The sequence below is a fragment of the Aedes albopictus genome, chromosome 3 (assembly GCF_035046485.1).
Source record: "Aedes albopictus strain Foshan chromosome 3, AalbF5, whole genome shotgun sequence".
NCBI lineage: Eukaryota > Metazoa > Arthropoda > Insecta > Diptera > Culicidae > Aedes > Aedes albopictus.
This window is the reverse complement of record NC_085138.1, coordinates 251049139-251068379: the sequence shown is the minus strand read 5'-3', so window position 1 is coordinate 251068379 and position 19241 is coordinate 251049139. Positions and strand designations below refer to the sequence as shown.

At 45.4% G+C, this 19241-nt stretch overlaps 1 non-coding gene across 1 annotated transcript; it reads left to right on the top strand.

The window, feature by feature from the left end:
* The first annotated feature begins 2019 nt into the window (after positions 1 to 2019).
* LOC109422267 (uncharacterized) lies at positions 2020 to 13523 on the top strand. Its single transcript, XR_003894336.2, has 5 exons — positions 2020 to 2101; positions 2161 to 2203; positions 2265 to 3257; positions 3419 to 3658; positions 13030 to 13523. It is a non-coding gene; the product is annotated as an uncharacterized LOC109422267 (transcript).
* Positions 13524 to 19241: the final 5718 nt, after the last annotated feature.

Here is a 19241-nt window from a genome sequence, read left to right as displayed (position 1 = left end):
TAAAGGAAGAATGTCGCTGGCGTCGCTGCCGAAACATCTCTTGCTGGCGGAGATAGGCCGGGCTATAAGTGTCAAAGCGAAAAAGTATGCAGTTTGACAGATAGATACCCGACATGTTTGCGAGCGAGAACAAAGGGAACAGCAGCGACATTCGTCCTCTATAGTTTATTAACTCTATTTGCTACAACCATGGTACCAAGGAGAATACATTTTACTAAGGTGGCGCAGATAAACATTGCAAACCACTGGTTGTCTCTTCCACTCTTCTGGTGTTCTTATCAACTAAAATAGTGACGTCACTATTTCAGTTCCATAAGAACACCAGAAGAATGGAAGAGACAACCAGTGGTTTGCAATGTTTATCTGCGCCACCTTAGTAAAATGTATTCTCCTTGCCATGGTACAGGTGATGTGTGAATCAGATTTTACGTGCACCTGTCGTTCACGGGGAATCGAAACTACTTAAAAACGAGATAAAAAATACTTAAAATTAAGTACTTTCAAAAGACTATCGTATTGGATACTATCATGTTCTCAGCTTTGAATACTTTTCAATCAACCAGGAAGAACAATCAAAACACTTGACTTTGAGTAGTTTGATAGTTGTCATCTTCGAAAATTTTTTTGTTTACTTCTCCCACTTCCAAAGTATCCAAAATTAAGTATTGAACTTGTACTTAGTTTTGGGTGAAAATTTCATCCGTGCGCCATCTTGCCTGAAGTGAATAGATCAAATTACGTTTTCAACTGAAAGCTGCCTCATTGTGGGTAAGTTTTTTGATTCTCATTATTATTAAAATTGTTCTAATTGGTATTAATTGAATTTTAGAGCTAACGCCGAGCCAAAACGGAGTACCGCATGCCCAACATGACATGAAAGAATTGTCCGCCGCTGATGTGTCCGTTGATTGCCGGAACATTTGTACACAGAACAGATGTGTATCTTCATACAAATGTGAAGTTTCGAGGTTGAAGTAGTGAAATTTCCACTTGGAAAACTAGATTGGAATGAATTTACATGGGAAAATAAAAAATCATCAAAGCGTGCTACGCCGCCTCTCTATGCAGCTTGCTGTAGGCTAAAGCTTGACTTCCACCACTAGGTTCGCTAGTGTTGAGCTATCGAACGGGCAGTGCTTTTCGTGACGAAGATTCATCCCCGTGATTTGTATCATCCGCTATTTATATTTAATCGGTAAGTTGTGAATACTTTCAAGTGGCATAAACAATTTAACATCGAGATTTCGCACCAAAACAGAATTTCCAACGAAGGATGATAGCGATGGAAACGGAAACCTTGCCGGCCACCAGTGGGAGCAACTTTGAGATCCGGATAGCAGCATCATGAATAAAATTAAATAGAATTGTTATATGAAGTGTATATTTATATATGGAGTATTTATGATAATAATAAAATTTTTGAATGCCATACGGTTGCACTTAATTCTCGACTTAATTATATACCAATAAATATTCTCATTCATTCATCAATTTTCGACAAAATCAGGTCTAGCTCAACACTTCACTTTGAGTAGTTTTAATCCAATAGTGACTGATTGCGGAAAAGTAAAAATAACGCAAACCGAAGTTATTGTGAAACCACTCAAAATTAAGTATTGTCGGGCCGCCACCAAACCGGACTTCGCACAATCAAGTCGCGACGCGACCCAACTCGCGACGTTTTTTAATCATGTCAAAAGTAGTGCGCATCCTTCCCGTTGTTGTCAGCAACACAGCGCACTGGATGCGAAACAGTTGCGACACTTGTGGACCAAGAAAATGGCAATTTTTGATTGAATGTCGGTCTTGATTCCAACCGGATAGACAATACTATGCGAATAACTCAATTTTGACTGGTTTTACTTAGCTGTCAAGATGAGTGGAAAGTACTTAATTTTGAGTTATTTCGTTTCCCCGTGTTCGCTTGTTGAATTTGACAGTTTATTTGACCCACTGCTAAAACAGTGCACCGAGTGCACCGCGGATCTTGGACCTTCCCCATTTTATTTCCAGTGGGCTTTGGCCGAAGTTTGACAGCCGAAACCACGACCTTGAAAATCAGCTGTTCGGATAAAAGGATGCGAAGAAAGTGTGAAACGTGGTGTGAAGCACGACCATGATCAAAACAAAACGCAGTTAATAACACTTTGCATTTTGCAGCACTTCATCAATGGCTAAATCAATAAACTCTCTGCCGGTCGAGGTAAATATTGTATATTATATTCAATGCATAGGAAAAACTAATAATTACCAAATTGCTGCAGGTTTTGGAGAAAATTTTCATCTACCTCCCATTCAAGGACATCCGGAACGTCGGTCAAGTTTGCCATAATTGGCGCGATGTTCTGGGCGGTCGTCGTTTTCAGCGGCGGATCCAGGTGAAGCTGCAGGGCGACTTCGGGGAGGAAGTTTCGCCGGCCAGTATGAGATTCCTGAGCACATGCAAGAATCTGTCGATAGTGCAAATTTACACCGATGCGGACGATAATGGTGAAAATAGCGATTTGGAAGGTGAGAATGATTGCGCGCCATCGACATCTTCGTCTGCAATGGCGCATCGTCAGGAGAATTTCATGGCGGAAAATAATATTGCAAGCATTTTGTTCGGGACGACAGAGCTTAATAGTTTGCAAATATATAGCAAGTATAAAAGTCTGAAAAGAATTATACAAACTAGATTAGGCGAATTGACGCAGTTAAAAGAATTTAGCGTTTCGTTTTGCTACGACGGAGAATCTTGCAAGGTCGATGATCAAACCTGGTTGCTGAAGAGTGCCAGTTTGGAGATCTTCAATATTGGGCTGCCGTACTCGATTGGGTCGTTGCAGCTTGAAGCTCCCAACTTAAAGGAATTGCATCTAACCGTGAATTGCGATGCGACTTTAAAGTTGGTCCAGCAGTACAGTAGCCGATTGGAATCGCTCAGGGTAAATCTGTTCGACATCGAGACTCTGGACCAGATCATGGCCTGCCGTTTCCCCTGTCTGCAGCTGCTGGAGCTGGGGATGTACGATGACAAAGAGCTTCAATACAGCTACTCACAAACGGCGGACCGTGTGGCAGATGACCAACTATCGCGAAACTTTACCAGGCATATGCCTTTGCTTAAAACCTTATCTGTTCATAGTAACGTAGCGTTTTATAAGATTTTTCCCACCTGGTGTTCATTGAGGACGAGTTTGGAGACTCTGGAGCTGCAGAATATGGAAATCGACGCCAATGTGTTGATTAATGTTCTGCTGATCCAACCACTTAAGGTATACCGATAGACCCCAATGCACAGTGAGTAAAAATTAACCCAATATTTTAAGTCGTGGAGAACTAAATCCTATATCCTATTCATATGATCATATTTTCTATTTGTTTATTTGTACGAGATCTTTAGTTTGGTTTGCTCTTTCCCTCTCGTCTCTTCCAGAGCTTAACGATCCAGCAATGCGAAATCGTCAACGATCTGCCTGGTTTGCATATCCGAATGGTTGGGCTCGAGCGGCTCAAGCTGATAAATGTGGTGAATAACGTCCTGCTGGAGCACAACTTTTGTGACCTGAAATATTTCGAGCTAGTGCATGGATTCAAATATGGGAACGACTTGCTGCAGAAGGTGTTCTACAACTTTACGTCCGTGCAGCATTTGAAGCTGCGTTTCAGAACAACGGTAAGCTGAATAGCGAAAACCTTGTTGACTTTATTTTTGCTTGCATGCTATGTCCAATAACATATGGTGAAAGATTCTATAACATTCGATCGAAAACCATTCATTTCCCAGAGTTCTGTTTCTGGAGAAGGCTGTTTATCCTTCTTTACATAAAGTTTTTCACGGTATGGCTTTTTGGGAATAATAGGGTGGGCCGGGGTAAGACGGGTCACCTAAGGTTACGTCATCGTAACTTTGTAAACACAAATCGTATTGATTTGTATTTGTCCTCTACTTTTCAACACATTTATTAGCTATGCTAGAAAACGATAAAAAGTTCATAAAATACAAAACATGTCTTTGAACAAACGGTTTTAAAAAAGTGATCGATTTGGGGCCGAGAAAAAAGTGCAGAGCAAGATGGGTCACCTCTATGAAAAACTGCAATATATACGATTTTTTCTGTATTTATATATGCTCCATATCTATACTGATTAATAAAGAGCTACTGGTAATCATTTTAATAATTAATTTGAAAAATAAAAAAAGTTCACAATTTGAGTGATTTATAAGACGACTTCAAAATTATTGTTTTCAGAAAAAAAAAATATCATAAATGTACGTGTTGCGAACAATAGAAGCGGCACAAACATTTCTACTCGGGCACTGCCGACGCCCGTCGTCGACCCAACCGTCGCGACCACGCGAACGGGTTGCCTTGGCAACTAACGAACCGAGGTTCAAGCGAGGTTCAAATTTGAATTTTTCAGGGCAGAAGTGAAATTTTCCTCGTGCGGACAGGACACACATTGTCGATTATTAGAATAACGAAATTGAATTGTAAAGACATTTTCTGTAACTAGGATATTAATAAATTAAATTAGTTTAAATTCTAAACGCGTGATTTGTAAAACTCAGAAAAGTGGCTTTGGTGACGGGAGAGTAAGTTTCGGTACGGTCGTTTGTCAGAACGTGGGTTTGTCTTCTATGTGCGACTGTGGTGTTACGCGGTTAGATACCCGAGAGAAGCTGGAATTGGTGCTTTCCCCTCAACAACCGTCCCACAGGTGAGCCCTCTGACGGTTTTCGATTGCCAGCGAACCTACTAGAACATTTGGTCCTTCGAATGCCCATGACCGGTTTATATGGAACAACAGGTACGACGATCTTCTAGAAAAAAAAGGTGTAGTTCCTAAGACTTAGATATATACGTAGTTAGTATTCCTAAGTTAAGCAACATGCTTCGTACTCCACCCAACGTCTCGAATGTTGTTGAGAACCACTGGATTGGCTCTCATGCTCTCGTCGTTCTGCGTGCTCGCCGATAGCATTTCGTTATGCCTCGGGCGATGCACAATTGCAGAGATTAGTTTAGAAGTTTTGTAACCGCCGTTTTGTATATACGTGTCGTCTTGTAAATGTAATTGTTATGTAAATAAAATTATGTTTTAACGTGTTATTTCGCTACGCCTGGGAGTTTAAATAGACAGTAATGTCTCCCGGCCACCCCGAACCCCAGGACGTAACAAATGTGAATCCCCACGTGAGGGAAAACGTTGCTACTCAACCGGACGCGATTCCGGAGAACAAATCTGTCGCCTCTGGTGCATCGAGAGAACCTGCGAAGTCAACGAGAACTCGTACATCGCGAAGCAGCAGGACTGACAGTCAAATCAAGCTCTTGGACCTGGAAGAGCAGAATGAGGAGGCTGAACTGCGAGCTTCCATCGAGCGGGATAGGATCGTGGCTGAGAAGCAGCTTGCTGAACTGCAGATTCAACACGACCTGGCACTGAAGACCGAGCAGCGGAAAGCGGAGTTCCTGAAGCGGCAGCGAGAACGCGATTTGAAGAAGATCGAGCTGCAGTCTGACTCAAGTCACCGATCGGGTACATCGAGCAGATCGAGTACCTACACCGACGTCTCGAAGCGCGTTGCAGATTGGCTTACCGAATCCGATAAGGTCAGACCAACCAACGTACATGAATCGTCCCTCTGGATAGATTGTCTGTTCCTACAACATCGCGATGCAGGGAATGCGTCGCCCCCCGACGTCTGGAATGCACCGCCTCCTAGCACATGGAATACGTCGGCCCCCGCCGTGCAGAAAGCCTGGAACCCGGCCACATTCAATGTGCCAGCCCCCGGTGCGCGAAATGCGTCAGCTCCCGGCGTGCAGAGAACTGTAAACCAGGGCGCATGGAATGCACCAGCCCCCGGCCTGCGGAACGCGCCAGCATCCGACGTGCGGAGTGCGTCGGTACAAGAACCCGCTGTAAATGAGGTTCTGTCGCAAGCTTTCAGAGCACTACAAGGTAGGAACATGCGAGACTTACCTCCCTTTTCCGGCGACATCATGGAGTGGACCGTTTTTGAAAACGACTTCAGAACATCCACCGAAGAGTTTCAGCTGTCGGACCGTGACAATCTTCAACGACTGAACAAAGCGCTTCACGGAAAAGCAAGAAAAACTGTAGAGTTGCTGCTCTCATCGCCTGACAACGTGGAGCAGATTATGCGAATGTTGAAGTCGAACTTCGGCCGCACTGAATGGGTGGTGGCGAACCGACTGGAGGCGCTGAGAAACCTGGAGACCGTAAACGAGGAAAACATCGAGTCCTTCCGTGCCTTTTACAATGCGGTAATTGGTACCAAGGTGGCGATGACCAACGCAAGGGCCTACAACTACCTGATGAATCCCGAACTCATATCGCACCTGGTTGAAAAACTGCCTGCTTTCAGCAAACAGATGTGGGTTCGGCATAAGGCTGCTCTGTTGAAGGAAGGCGTTGTAATCGAGTTCGACACTTTCTCTCGTTGGTTGGAGGATGAGATGGACAACCAGCTCGCGAGTCTCAACCCTGTATTCAGCGTCAAGAAGCCCAGCTACCAGCCGAAGCCGAAGCCAACAGTCCTGAACGACAAAGGGTACGCTAGGCAACTGAAGCCTGGAGAGCTAGCTGAAACATCGAACACCTGGTATCTGCCGCATTTTAGCGTGGCGACCGATGAGAAGTTTCGCTTGGTGATGGACGCCAAGGCAAAGTCGCACGGGTTTTCCCTGAACGATCTGCTGCTGAAGGGTCCGGATTTCGTTCCTCCGTTGATCGCGATCCTTATACGAGCCCGAATGAAGAAGGTTGCCTTCGTTGCTGACATACGGGAGATGTTCCATCAAGTCCTCATACGCAAAGAAGATCAGAACTCTCAACGTTTCTTGGGGCGTGGTATGAACCGCACAGATCCGCCGAATGTGTACGTGATGCAGGTGATGATATTTGGCGCAGTGTCGTCACCGTCGATGGCACAGTTCATCAAGAACTTCAATGCAAAAGAACTGGACGAAGAGCAAACACCAAAATTTTGACAACTGTTTCGGGTATGTATATTTGTTACAATTATAAGACAGAATAATTGTTAAATGTGTTATAAAATCTATATTCGTGCGTTCTTTGTGTTATATGTTTTATTTTAACTTGTATATATTCCCATAATTTTAATGCACATTTATAGGGTTCTGGAAAATTAGAGGCCCATGAAATGCAATCCTATTTCGATTGCCAACATTCAGACCATTTTGGGCAGCGATTAAGTACTGGAGATGTAAACCCTTCCCTGGCACAGACTTCAAGTTATAGAACTCTAGTGATGAAACCGGAATCGGGATGCCCATTTAGGATTAGTTTTCCTAGACAAAACCAAGCTATGAACACAGCAACAAATGCTGTGAACTAAAAGGCATACTGCCAACTAACGTACAATTCCAGGATGACTGATGGACCCAACCCAATAAATGAAAACTCGTCATCCAGTGCACTGCAGTGATCGGAAGGAGTTATCCATCTGGATAACAGGGCACATTTATGTTATGTGTTGTGCTGCGTCAATTTGTAATGTTCCTAATTTGTGCATTTGTAAGGTTATATGTGTATCGTGTAGTGTTAATACTTTGTAATAATAAATTTCTTTTATTTTTGCAACAAAAATAAACGCTGCAAACGCTGATTGGTGGACACGGTGTGCACCAGCTACACTCCCGATTTTTTGAGTGCTACACTATCATGCGCGGTGCTGAAAAAGTGCTGCACTGGTGTAGCACGAAAATCAAAAACGAACATTTTCGGTGCAAAAGTGTTACACCGGTGTAACTCCACCGCAAAAACGAAAACGACATAAGTTGAAGTGAGGCAGGCCAAGTCCCAGTGAGGACGTAGAGCCATTAAGAAGAAGAAGATGTATCCCTCAGCCAGGCCATTCTGTTGAGGGAATAGAGAGGTGGAGTAGGTCATTTCTCTATGCCACGTTCTGTGCAATAACGTTTGAAGAGAGGACTATTGTCGGTCTTGATTACTCTGGGAAAACCTTCCTTTTCAAAGATGCTCTCAAGTGCCGCCTTAGTATGCTCAAATGATGTACTTTTCACGCGCTTAGCCATGAGGTAACGTGACCGATACTCGACGACAATTAGAATGGATATACCACTAAACCTGGCTTATGGTCCATTAAAGTCCAACGCAATCGTATCCCAGACGACCTTTTTTTTCCTTCTAAACCATAGGGGGATAATCTGCTCAATAGACACCCTAACCGGAAGGTTAGGGTAGTGTGGGGCTGAGGCCAAGCATGGGAAAACTCATTCGCTCACCCGAATGCCGGCGATGCAAACTAGCAAAAAGAACGCCAACAACCCAATACTGAGTGAGAGCACGGCGCACTAAGAACGAACGCAGCACGAACGGCTCGCTACCGGCGCCAACGAAGCGAATCAGGAGAGAAACAAATAGTGAGCGATATGAATCAGCCTGCATCGGTGTATACGAAACGAACGTTCGCTCTCTCAACTACCGAGTGGCATTCAGCTGATTGAATCAAAACGCACTCACTGATTCAATTCCCAGTACTGAATGCTTCCACTGAACGCTAAATGAACGTTCCAAAACGATTGCTCTCGCACCCAACTCAGAACGCAAACATTCGTTCAATATTGGTTCGTTCGCCTTCGGCACTCAGATTCGGTAGCGATTCATTCGGCCGCCGTTGCTTGCGTCGCTCGGTGCTCGGCGATTAGAAAGAATGGGCAATGAAAGTGGAAAGATTTTGCTTGGTTGGGGGAGAAGCACACTCGCATCAGATTGTGCGTGGATGTGAGTGAGGGATACGCAATAAATTAATGATTTTTTCCCATCCTTGGCTGAGGCCGTCTTCTACAACAAAAGTAAAAGCCAGGACTACTCTCTCCTCGTACCCACTAAACCATTCCTATGGTCGCCAAACCCTACGTCTCTCCGGAACCACCAAGAAGGTATTGCTTCAGAGAGGGGCTAGTGCACATCGCACCCTCAAGGTTAGTTGCGTAGCCTAGCAGCAACGAACATCGATGACTCGCTCTGGAGAATCCATCACGGTAATATGCTGGCGCTTTGCCAGTTTCCCGAGTGGTCCTCGCCACCCCCTTTGTCCTCGGAAGACGGGCAGGGTCAACCCCGCCCGCGCCCAACTGCTTTGCAGACATCAAGAACTGATGCCCACGTGCAACCCGATCTGACCTGCTGAAGGCAAGGGTATCACTACCCTTCAGGCCTTATCAGCTGCACCAGAAGGTTGCTGACAGCAGGGTCTCCACCTGCCCCGACCCTTGCCGGGGACCCCTTTCCAACCGCGGGCTCGGATCCAACCCAGTAGACCGACGCCACGACAGCACCGCTACCGGGACTTCCTCTCCGCGGCCACTTAATCGCTGTAAGGGTCGATCTCGACCGCAGGGCACCGGTATGACCTACGAAGCCGACTCCGAACCCCTGGACCACCTCTTGTACTGCATCTGGACTAGCCACTCTCCGAGTCCACGCGCCACCTCCTCTGTAGCTCCCAGACGATATGGGTAATAGCCGTTGAAACGGCGTTCCAGCCAAACTCATCCCTACACATCCTCTGGACCAAGTTGTCCGGGTTTGTGTCCTCCCCGCATGTGGCAAGCATTCGGTCACGCATTGTGCGAAAACGCAGGCACACGAACAAAACGTGTTCCGCCGTTTCTTCTAAACCATTGCACACTGGGCATTCGGGAGAATCCGCATGCCCGAAACGGTGTAGATACTGTCGGAAGCAACCATGACCTGTAAGGACCTATGTCAGGTGGAATGTAACTTCCCCTCTCTCTCTCTTGTTGGCGTAACGTCCTCACTGGGACAAAGCCTGCTTCTCAGCTTAGTGTTCTATGAGCACTTCCACAGTTATTAACTGAGAGCTTCCTCTGCCAATGACCATTTTGCATGCGTATATCGTGTGGCAGGCACGAAGATACTCTAATGCCCAAGGAAGTCAAGGAAATTTCCTTTACGAAAAGATCCTGGACCGACTGGGAATCGAACCCGTCACCCTCAGCATGGTCATGCTGAAAACCCGTGCGTTTACCACCTCGGCTATATGGGCCCTTATATGGTAACTTCCCCATGGCGCCTATTAATCCAACTATCTACCCTCGGTATCAACCTATGGGTCTACCTTCCTTTGGTGGAACTGTCCCACGCGCGCTGCCATTTGACCATGGAGGCCATCATGGCAGTCCTGCGTATGCCTCTTGTGCCGTGCATTTCGAAGCACTCCATGTCCTCACTGATAAGAATGCTGATAGGCGCCATACCAGTAATGACGCAGAGAGCGTCGTGTGACACGGTACGGTACGCGTTCGCAACCCTCAGGCACATAAGCCTGTAAGTACTTTCCAGCTTCCGTCGGTAGCATTTAGTACTTAGCGCGGTGCCCCACGCCGGGCCGTAGCAACACTAGCCAGAAGCTTGCGCTTACTGGCGTACACCGCAGAGCTATTGGACATCATCCGGGACAGTGCCGCAATATCTGTGGAGGCTCTTTTACAGGCATAATCGACGTGGCTACCGAAGGTAAGCTTATCGTCGATCATCACGCCCAAGTATTTGACGGAGCGCTTTGACAGGATAGTGCACTCTCCTACACTGATCTCCGTCTGCTGCTCCGACTTCAGGTTGTTAACAACCAATGTCTTGTGGTGAGCCAGCTCCAGTTTCCTGGACCGCATCCACGCCTCCACAACCTTGATCGAGTGGTTGGTAGTCAACTTTACCTCCTCGATCGTTTCACCGTAGACTTCGAGCGTAATGTCGTCGGCTAATCCGACAATCACCACTCCCACTGGGTACTCTAACCTCAACACCTCGTCGTACATGACATTCCATAACACCGGACCCAGGATGGAACCTTGCGGGAGTCTTGAGGTTATGTGAAAGCACTTCCGACCCACCTCCGTGTCGTAGACTAGTACACGAGTCTGAAAGTAACTTCCGAGAATCTTGTACAGGTACTCCGGTATCCCCAGACGCAAGAGCGTATCGGCAATAGCAGACCAGCTGGCGTTATTAAACGCATTCCTCACATCCAGAGTCACTACCGCGCAAAAGCCAATTCCCCTCCTCTTAGGCTCGAGTGCTTTCTTGGCGTTTTTTTTCGTAACCGACAAGAAAGCGTCTACGGTGGACCTTCCCTTCCGAAAGCCGTACTGGTTGCTCGAAAGACCATTTTCGCCCTCGGTGAACCTCAACATTCTATTGAGGATGATCTTTTCGAGCACCTTCCCCGCCGTGTCAATCAAGCATATTGGTCTATATGCCGACGGGTCTCCGGGTGGTTTCCCCGCCTTTGGCAATAGTACCAGGCTCTGCCTCTTCCAAGCTTCTGGGAAAACTCCCTCGTCCAGGCATTTCTGCAAAGCAGACCTGAACATCTTGGGAGCCTCTGCAATAGCTACTTTTAAGGCCAGGTTCGGAACTCCGTCCGGACCTGGGGCCTTACCTACGCTAAGGCACTTAGCTATCCCCGCAAGTTCCACATCGGTGACCCTCTCCTCATCGCCAGCCCCAGTCCCCGGCTGTCCTACGAAAGGAGGCCAAGGACTAGGATCATGACGCGGGAAAAGTCCTCCAATGATCCCCTCCAACATCTCTGGAGATTGCTCTGTAGAAGCCATCACACCTCTCGTCTTGGCCATAACGATCCTGTAGGCGTCACCCCACGGGTTCGTATTGGCACTCTGACAGAGACCCTCAAAGCAGGCCTTTTTGCTTGCTCTTATCTCGGTCTTGAGCGCGGCTTTTGCAGCGGCTTTTTGCACCACCCGCCGTTCGTTTCGCTCTTCCTCTGATCGTGCTCGCTGCATCCGCCGCCTAGCCCGTAGGCAGGCGCGGCGCAGGTCCGCAATCGCGTCGGTCCATCAGTAAGCCGGTGGTATCCCATTTCTAGTATGGACTCGCCTAGGCATGGTCGCATCACACGCACGTGAGAGCACCGCTACCAGCTCGTCGCCGTCTAAACCGATTAAGTTTCGCTCACGGCGGAGCGCCTCCCTAAATACCCCTTCGTCGAAGTATGATGTCTTCCACCTGCGAGGGCTTGGCCTTGGCCTAGCCGCCTCTTCTTCTATCTGCTGTCTGCTGTTGTTGTAGCCGATACTGTAGTGAACCGCCAGGTGGATCCCAGACGTCCTTGGGAGCAAACACGCGTTGCATTGGTGTCGTTTTCTCTGGTCTTCCGTTGATCGCACAAGTTGAACATGACTCACTCCACTTTTCTGTATCACGTGGCATACCTGGCCACCACACACGTTGTCGTAGTATTGTTTTCATTTTCGATGAGGATGGATGCCCTGAGTGAGCCGCCTCGAGTGCCTTCGTACGTAGCCGTTCGAGAATTCTGACGCTTCCAGTTTTAATGACGAGTCCATCTCGCACCGATAAGTCTTGCTCGAGGGCTCGAAACCCAGGAAGACTATTGGGCCACACTCCCGTTGTTTAAGCTTGTATGACCTGTTGGAGCATGGCGTCTTGAGAGGTCTCTTCCTTGATCTCATTTTCAGTCAAAAACTCAATCGTGTTGGCTTCAAGCGATGCTACCTCCCAAGGACTGCATGCTTCCATTCTGTCCCGCATACCAGACGACGGCCATGAAAAGTTAACATTTTTGAAAACGTTTTTTGAAGAAGATAAATCAAATTTATTCTTTTGTAGTCATGTTGAATAGCTGCTGTATACTATACACTTTAAAAGAATACATGTATCAAAAAAGTTAATTGGCACTGCACCACAGTGTACCTTCGCCAATGACTCATTAGATGGGAGCAAACAAATGTATACTGTCAAACAACTAAACACTCCACTTTTCTAGACTTCAGTTCATAAACATTATATTCGATTTTCAGTTTTGGTATCTACTTTGTCTCCTACATGCTACCGCAGCTCTGGTGTTATCAGTTCGAATGGCTAAGACTAATTGATAAATTCAACTAAAACACATTTTGCTTGATACTAACAGTTTGAATGCACATAAATACGAGCTTATAATTATATACCAACGACTTCCAGCTTGACGAGGATGCCCTCCAAAAATTGCACCAAATGCGAAACATTATCTCTCTGGAACTGCGGGCCACCGAAGTGACAGGTGAGCACTGGAATTTGTGTCAACCCTTGGCAACGGTCCAACAGTTCACCCTGAGTAACTGTTTCATGGTGAGGTTTTCAATGTTTGGATCATTGGGTCGAGTGTTCCCGTCGCTGAAACGGCTGCACGTGGACTGTTGCCATATCGTCGATGATACCGGAGATCCCAATGCAGCTGCTGACGGAAGCTGCGAAAGAAAGACGAGGGAAATGTTTCCCAACAGCATTGTATCGTGGCATGATTCAGTACAGATTACTCCGTCAACGCTTAAGCAGCTGCTCATGTGACAAGCATCCAAATGGCATTAGTCAATATGTAGGTTAATAGCACTAACTGTTAAGACTAAGTGTAAGAGAGCAATCTCAGGAAAGTAAAGTCAATTTTACAAATACATATTTATTCAATGATTTATAAAGATACTGTATTAAAAAAAAATATGATGTCATCCCTAGTCTTATGCGTATCACATTTAAAATCATCAGACATCAGACATGAGTGCCTTTTCTGACCGTGTAGTACCGCGTTATCTGCCCTTCTTCGCGTGTCAGTCCCATATCGTTTCTAATGCGAATCATATTTTTGTCACTCACGAGTTGATAAGGGATAAGGACGGGAGCCTCCTGACGGACAAACGTGAGGTGATCGAAAGGTGGAAGCAGCACTTCGACGAGCACCTGAATGGCGAAGAGAATGTAGGCACGGAGGACCAAGGCAGCGGAGGAAATGACTATGTTGGTGCAGCAGAGGACGGGAACGAACCAACTCCCACGCTGAGGGAAGTTAAGGATGCCATCCACCAGCTCAAAAACAACAAAGCGGCTGGTAAGGACGGTATCGCAGCAGAACTCATCAAGATGGGCCCGGAAAAGTTGGCCACCTGTCTGCACCAGTTAGTAGTCAAGATCTAGGAAACCGAACAGCTACCGGAGGAGTGGAAGGAAGGGATAATCTGTCCCATCCGCAAGAAAGGCGACAAGTTAATGTGTGAGAACTTTCGAGCGATCACCATTTTGAATGCCGCCTACAAAGTGCTATCCCAGATCATCTTCCGTCGTCTTTCACCTAAAGTAAATGAGTTCGTGGGAAGTTACCAAGCCGGTTTCATCGACGGCCGATCGACAACGGACCAGATCTTCACCGTACGGCAAATCCTCCAGAAATGCCGTGAATACCAGGTCCCAACGCATCGACTTCAAAGCGGCATACGACAGTATCGACCGCACAAAGCTATGGAAAATTGTGGACGAGAACAGCTTTCCCGGGAAGCTGACTAGACTGATAAGAGCAACGATGGACGGTGTGCAGAACAGCGTAAGGATTTCGGGTGAACTATCCAGTTCATTCGAATCTCGACGGGGACTACGACAAGGTGATGGACTTTCCTGCCTACTATTCAACATCGCCCTGGAAGGTGTTATGCGACGAGCCGGGCTCAACAGCCGGGGTACGATCTTCATGAAATCCGGCCAATTTGTCTGTTTTGCGGATGACATGGATATTATTGCTAGAACATTTGGAACGGTGGCAGAACAGTACACCCGCCTGAAACGTGAAGCAGCAAAGGTCGGACTGGTGGTGAATGCGGCTAAGACAAAGTACGTGCTGGTAGATGGAACTGAGCGAGACAGGACAAGCCTTGGCAGCAATGTTACGATAGACGGGGATACTTTCGAAGTGGTAGAAGAATTCGTCTACCTCGGTTCCTTGCTAACGGCTGACAATAACGTGAGCCGTGAAATACGAAGGCGCATCATCAGTGGAAGTCGTGCCTACTATGGGCTCCAGAAGAAACTGCGGTCAAAAAAGATTCACCCCCGCACCAAATGTACCATATACAAGACGTTAATAAGACCGGTGGTTCTCTACGGACGCGAGACATGGACGATGCTCGAGGAGGACCTTCAAGCACTCGGAGTTTTCAAGCGACGCGTGCTAAGGACGATCTTTGGCGGCGTGCAGGAGAACGGTGTGTGGCGGAGAAGGATGAACCACGAGCTCGCTGCACTTTACGGCGAACCCAGCATCCAGAAAGTGGCCAAAGCCGGAAGGATACGATGGGCAGGGCATGTTGCAAGAATGCCGGACAACAACCCTGTAAAGTTGGTGTTTGCTAACCATCCGGTTGGTACAAGAAGGCGTGGAGCGCAGAGAGCACGATGGGTGGACAAGGTGGAGCGTGACGGACGATGGAGAGCTGCAGCTGCAAATCGAGTATTATGGCGGCAAATTGTTGATTCAGTATTATCATGAATTTGATGTTAACAAAATAAATGAAATGAGTTGATTTAAAACAAATTTGATACATAGCCCGCCTCATTTCACAGCTCAATATGCCAAGAATAGGGTATGCATGAAGTGAATACATTTTTTGTGAATAATTGGAGTTATCGTTCAAAAGGTAGGTGCTTTGAAAAACGACATGGGACTGACACGCAAAGAGGGACAGTATAGGAGCCTTGCAATCTGAACTGTCTAAATCTTTCAGTTTATCAATGTGAGCATCGTAATACACGCTTGAACCGCTCACCAAAATAATGCGTAAGATCTACTCATAACTGTATGATTTCCAGACCCCACCAAAAATGTGTAACAATCACACCGTAGACTAATTCTGTTACACATTCCCAAAATCAGCTGTTACACTAGTCTACTTTTTCAAAAAGGTCACTAGTAAAACAAATTAGATTGCCTTGCGAGAATTCATGGAAATTGAATGATTTTGAGGACGCTAGAGCTGATTTTGTGAATGTGTAACTGTATCACATTTTTGGTGTTGTGCATTTAGCAGAAGACCTTAGGGGAGACTGAGGAGACTTGATCCCTGGGGAGACTTGTTGCCCCAAATTTTCTCGGAATCATAAACAGTTTTCTTCTAGCATATTTTTTCCAAAACAACATCTCAACAGACGACAATGTTTTGGCTACAATTGATTTTAATTATGTATTGCATTATTTTTAAATGGCTGATGGTTTGTTTTCAGTCCATCAGAAATCTTTTAGGCGATTCCGAAAAATTTCAATAACTTTGTGAAAATTGAACCAAATCGTGTCAAAATTTCACAGCACATAGTATAAATAAAATACTATCAAACGTATTTATCCAAATAAGGTTGTTATATAAATATTTTAATTAATGTAGCTTAGTGTATACAACAGTGACATGGGGAGACTTGATCCCTCTCTTAGAATTAAGAAAAATGCGTGTAGCTAGGTTAAGGAGAAACTTCAAAGAGTATCAATATGGCTGCCACAATGGCCGACTGGGACACCTACTCACGTTTTCAAGAGCACAAATCTCAAAAATTCGTTAACAAATGCGGTCGATTTGGAAAAGCTGCCTCTTTTTGCAAGTGAGCAAAGCCAGGATAATCAAGTGTGGCTTGATTCGATGCTTCGTTTGTCAGATTTGTGCCTCTAAAGTTTGTATGCAAAATTGCAATGGGATTTCTTGATGTTTCACCTTAACGGTAATGGAAGGAATGAATTTATTTCTGACAAACATGTATAATGACTACTATGATTAATTACTTCAGTATTCTGGATTGTAAGGTTACTACGATGAACGTGCTTCAACACTCCTCCTCAAGCGTAGTTTTCTTGATCAATTTCAATCCAGATGCGTCTTTGAAGGTTTGTAATTTGATTTTTGGCTATTTGTTCAGCCATAAGGCAATATTCTACATCGATTTTTCCGTTTTTCTTTAAATCTTTCGTGAATGCGTATTTCGTATCAATGTGTTTCGATCGTTTCTCAACTCTTTCGTTCTCCAGTTGGTGAATACAGCTTTGGTTATCCTCCATGATCTTCATCGGCTCATTGTTCTCACCATAATCGTCCAGTAATTTCTTCAACCACAGTAACTCCTGACAGGCTTCAGCTAGAGCGACAAATTCAGCTTCGGTTGATGATAACGCCACACAGTTCTGTTTGCGAGCGGCCCATGACATCAATCCTCCACCGAAATATACGAGATATCCTGAGTTGGATTTCCTGTCGCTGACATCGCCTGCCCAGTCTGCATCCACAAAACACTTCAGGTAATCCTTGCTAGCGCCCAGATGCAACCGCAGGTCCCGGGTGGTCATCAAATAGCGTAACACTCTTTTGGCTTCTGTCCATTCAGCATAAGAAGGTCTGCTCACTTTTCTCCCAAGGATTGATGTAGCGATAGCAATGTCTCGTCTGGTCATCACAGATACGTACAATAGTGCCCCAATAAGGCTTTGATATTCGTCATTCCTGGGTAGTGCTTCAGAATCCTCCTCCTTTCGGTGGATATATCCTGGGTCCATGGGGATTGCTGACGGCTTGGCATTTTGAAGGCCGAATTTCTCCGCAAGCTTGGAAATGTACGCCTTCTGACTCACCATGTAGCAGCTATTGTTGAATTCCACATGCATTCCCAGAAACAATTTCAAATTTCCGAGCAGCGACATTTTGAACTTCTTCTCCAAGGTAGCCATGATTTCTTGAAATTCGGTTTCGCTGCTACACGCGATTACGATTACCATGTCGTCTACATAAACTGCGATGAACGTGTGCCTTTTCTTCGTAATCCTCTTGTACAAACATGGATCAGCCGTGTTTGTCGGTCGAAGCTTGCGCGCTACATCATAGGCAGCTATGATTACAGTAATTCTTCATTGTTTCGATACCCACCCACGTGCGTGAGCAATTGAAATGAAGGACAACATAGCCGCCTATGATGTAGAGCTCAAGTTTCGAACAGCAAACACGTGCTGCATGTAACAACCGAGAGTAAACAGGGGAAGATGACCTCATCATGCTTTCGTTAGCTGAAACCGCAACTAAATTAAGTTTTATCATATTATGGTCTTCTACAAAGTTGTTCTTCAGGGTATCAACTACCATTCTTTCAATTCTGATCTAAATCGAACTCGCTGAACTGGCGTACTGAATGAGAGACTGTAGGTTATCCAATTTCCCATATATTTGGACTGAAGATCCCATACAAACCTTCAACTCATTTGCGCCAGCTCAGTTTTAAACCGATTGAGCTGAAATTTTCACAGATTGCTCTTCTCATCCGAAGGAACGATTCTAGAGGGTGCCCCGTGGAATATTTCGACATTTTTGTATTTGGGCCAGTCTAGTCATCAGTGTCTCTTACATCCTGATCTACGACATCTGCCACACCCAAGTAACAATTTCATTGCTGATTGGTTTTGTTTGATTTTTATTAGGGTTAAAACTCGCAGTTTTATGACTGCTTTTATGAAAACCATTGATAAAATATTTTATAGTATACTTGAAGATATCCATAAAGACATATTCTAAGAGTAAACAAAACTTTCCGATTTGTAAACCTTCTGGCAATCATTATTACCACAATAAAACCGTTAAAACTCTCAACAGATGGCGATCCGTTCGATTAGTAACGACATCTGTTGGTGGAAAAGCAGAATTACGAGATTTCTAGGTTCATTGCGGTCATCATAAAAATAAACTTGCTTTCGTTTTATTTTCGCTGATTATGGTCGTCCACATATTGAAAAATTAGCTAACGTGAATGGAAAATAGTTAATTTTGGTTAAATTAGCAATGAATTGGTAGTTTGTCACCATTTCCATAACATGCTCACTAGCGTGGTTCAAAAAATCGTTTTTGCTCCACACCGCTCATTCAATTCCTACCCAGATTATATGCCTTCTCAAAAAATTTGAGCTTATTTGGTTGAAAATTGAGACTGCACAAGCCCGTCAAAGTTTGTATGGGAATTACTATGGGAAAACGATGTTTTTCATTCAATCAACCGTAGAATTTCCCCAAGTGCCCTAGTGGGTTAGTCGACCCTTGGTAATCCTAAGCTACTCTATCAGCTATAACTTTGCCGAAGACCGCATTCAAATCGGACGCCTCTTTAATTAGTTACCAATTTTTATCCAGAATCGAAATCTTTACTCATGATGGTTAAACTATTCGGTGGGCATCACTGCATTATGCAGTGGAACATAGTAGCCATGATTTCAGTGTGCTATCTTTTGCGCCATATGCAGCAATGTTGCCTGCTGGGAAGCTGGAGGATCATAGCTCAAGTTTGCCCAGTTGGATACAAATCGATAACTAATTAATGAGGCGTCCGATTTGAATGCGGTCTTCGGCAAAGTTGTA